This window comes from Tenebrio molitor, chromosome 4 (genome assembly GCF_963966145.1).
Source record: "Tenebrio molitor chromosome 4, icTenMoli1.1, whole genome shotgun sequence".
Taxonomy (NCBI): domain Eukaryota; kingdom Metazoa; phylum Arthropoda; class Insecta; order Coleoptera; family Tenebrionidae; genus Tenebrio; species Tenebrio molitor.
Genome location: NC_091049.1, coordinates 18,021,718 through 18,025,089, shown reverse-complemented (window position 1 = coordinate 18,025,089; position 3,372 = coordinate 18,021,718). Strand labels below are relative to the sequence as shown.

Sequence of the window (3,372 nt, the reverse complement as noted above, 5' to 3'; positions counted from 1 at the left end):
TCAGTTACATAAAAAAAATGTTGACACTCAATGTGACCAATCGTATTATCATGAAAATCACAGTTTGGCTCATACCAACAAGACAACGTTTTGACAATTGTTTATTAAAAAAATTCAACTATACATTAATAAACTAGGCCAAAATGAATAGGGAATTCCACAATTTTTCTTGGAAAGCAAAATACTCGTAATTGCTTCAATCCTCCCACGTATTCTTAAACACTAGATAAATTTAAAGTGTTACAGGTACTTGAAACATTACATTTAATGTGTATATATTTATATTTCTAACACATTTCATTACAAATTTTAAACTGCATTTTAAACTGCAAAAATGCAAAAATTCCCTATTCATTTTTGCCTAGTTTATTACAATTTTCAAATTTTAAGACAACAGTAATTCCTACTTTCCTTGTAATATTATTGGTACTTGAAGTTTTCATAATATTAGTAAGGTCTACAACACTATCTAAATAATCCGATGTATTTTCAGCAAATTTCCAGGTAAATCTTTCGCAAAATGGTGAATGATTGCAATTATTAGTATCCTAAACTTTTACTAAGATAGCAGAGCCCAAATCTTCGATATCTCCCATTGTTAAATTGGTGATTTCATCGCATCGACAAGCTCTGTCACACCAGTAGGTATTTATACACCTAACCTTCAATAATAATTTATAATTCTTCCTCTAGGGAACTCAAAAATTTTACCTATGTAGCCGGATACTTTTTACAGATATTCGCTAAATACGAGTATAACAAAAATTATCAAAATGTAACTCGCAAGCGATTACAATTTACATTCACAAATGTTTACTTTTACCGAACGTGATGTCTTGTTGATTTCGACATCACATCATTCACATCTGACAGCAAGGACTCGTGAAATACGACAGCGGGGTCGGTTAAATATTGGATAATAATTTTGTTATTTCGCTTTTTGAGAGGCTTTATTTTAATGGGGGAATAGGGAAATCAATCGTGACAAATGCTCGAAATGACCTTACATTTGACTCGGTCGAGCCGCCTCTGGGACACTTCTACTCCTAGGACTTGAAGAAAAAAAATGAAACTTTAACCGTTTCTATGGAGATACACAAAGGCGCGATTTTCGACGGCTTGAAAATAAAAGTACTTTTCATGTTCGTTTTCTGAGATATACAGGGTCTATCACAACTGGCGGACCAAAATAATAAGTACGGTGAATTCATCATCTTCTGGGAATAATTGGAAAAATGTATAATTTTTATGAACATAACATCAATAGAGTTGATTAGAACTCATATATCGTCGACGACACAAGAAAACCTCGTAACTCCCAAAAAATCCAAACATGACACCTTTACACTTTTACTCTTTTTTCTCTATTAAGCAAAACTTGAAAATCAGTTTATTATCAGTTACTTACGTTATCTTTGATAAAATAAACGGGTTTAATAGTTGTTACTTTCATCCGAGTATTAATAAGAAAGATATCAATGACTAAAAGCTGTATCCTGCAAAAATTAGCGTACGGGAGTTACGAGGTTTATTTACTGTTTTAGAATCCGGCGTCGATTGGTTCACATTTTAAATTCGCCCGAACTAAACGAAAGAAGGTGGAGCTACCGTGGCAAGAATCTTGGACCGCTAAAAGCAATGCATTGCCGGTCAAGTGCAATGTCTGCTTATACAGACTGTCTGTAAAAGAATGTGAGATTGCAGAGGGCTTTGGAATTTGAATTTGCCAACCCCTTTAAATTCAGTCATTACTAATTGCAAATTGTCAAATATTCACAACATGTCAACTTAACCTCATTTCCGCTTTCGAAGTCCTGCTTTGTTGTTTCTTGCATTCCTGGTCTATTTATTCTTAAAAGAAAAGCATCTTCCAAAGCTAGATAATTCCCGGTAGGTCTTTATCTGTTTTTATATTGAAAATCAGCATAATTTTATAACCTCGCCAATATTTTAGAAGTGATTGCTTAAATGGTCTTCACATTTGAACAAAATAAGTTCCTTGTCATGTCTTATTACCGCAACGGTGTTAAAAGAAACGGAGAATGGCCGTACAGCGTTCAAGCTTGCAAAGAAGAATTTTTAGCCAACTACCTGGACCAAAATGCTTTAGAAAAGTCCCTTGCAGCTCACATACATCGAATTGTTAATTGTTTTGTTACTATCGGTAATGTTGAAAAGGGGGTCGTCCAAGGTGAAGGAAGATGAAGTTGAAAATATACGCGATTATTTAGAAGCACATCTGAGAACATCCCTTACTAAACTGGCTTTCCAAACAGGTATACCTTGCAGTATATGTCTATGTCATAAAATTGTTAGAGGAGAACTTGCATTTACATCCATAGAAAGTAACAACTGTATAAGAGCACCTCCCTAATGATCCTGAAAACTGCATAAATTATTGTAATTGGTTTCAGAATAATCTGTTCACCTGACTTAACTCCCTTAGACTTTTCTGTGTTCGGCTACTTGAAAAATGAAGTGTATAAACGACAAATGAATAATTTAAATGAGTTAATAGAAGAGATTACCAACTACTATTGTTGTAACATCAGTGAACAGATGTGACAAAATATGTATGTATTTTTGAAAACAAGAAAGTGAAAGTGAGAAGATGTTCAGAGTAAAATGAAGGACACTTCGAGACATTTTTAAAATTTTCATTGTTACTTTTTTAACTAAATCACTGAAGTTATTTCCCTCCTTCTTAAGTGTTTAATAAATGTGTTTAAATACGTAATTTGTTGAGAGTGTTGAGACCTATCAATAATGAATTTCATTAATTTATTTTCATTTAATTTTGAAGTGAAACTTTTTATGGGAGGGGTTTGAAATTCTGATCGGCAACCTTTTCGTGTGACGAAAAGTGGTGGGGGTAAACACTGTCTCCCACAACCAATATTTCCATCTCACTTAATTTGGAGTCTAATTATGTAAATTAATCTGTTTGACACGATACAAACATCCCTTAAAATTATGTATACTTCTGTCTTTGTCACACTTACGGCATTTATCGATAATGCCCTCTCTTTTAATTAAAAATGAACAATGAGTTACGCATTTCGATATTGTTTAGTGTTATCGTTAAAATATGCAATTTTGTTGTAAATATGCTTAAGTCAAGCGCAGAAAGAACAAGAGCGTGGCGTGAGAGAAAACGTACGAGTGAAGTGACAGTTCAGAATGTGAAAAAAACGGTGTAAATAATAAAGACAATGAACCAGCAACTAGCACCTCGGCTCAGCCACCTCCTCTTGCACCTATCAGTAATAATTTACAATATTCTGATTTTCCTGTAATACAAAAGTTTCACTTCTATCGTGCGGCTGTACCACACACTCTCTTTTTTTTTGTGAAGTATTAATTTTGTCAAGC

At 33.6% G+C, this 3,372-nt stretch overlaps 1 long non-coding RNA gene across 1 annotated transcript; it reads left to right on the top strand.

Annotated features, from left to right (window-relative positions):
• Positions 1 to 508: 508 nt before the first annotated feature.
• On the top strand, positions 509 to 2,694 carry LOC138129863 (uncharacterized). Its single transcript, XR_011159410.1, has 5 exons — positions 509 to 641; positions 694 to 1,237; positions 1,545 to 1,890; positions 1,955 to 2,276; positions 2,415 to 2,694. It is a non-coding gene; the product is annotated as an uncharacterized lncRNA (long non-coding RNA).
• The last annotated feature ends 678 nt before the right edge of the window (positions 2,695 to 3,372 follow it).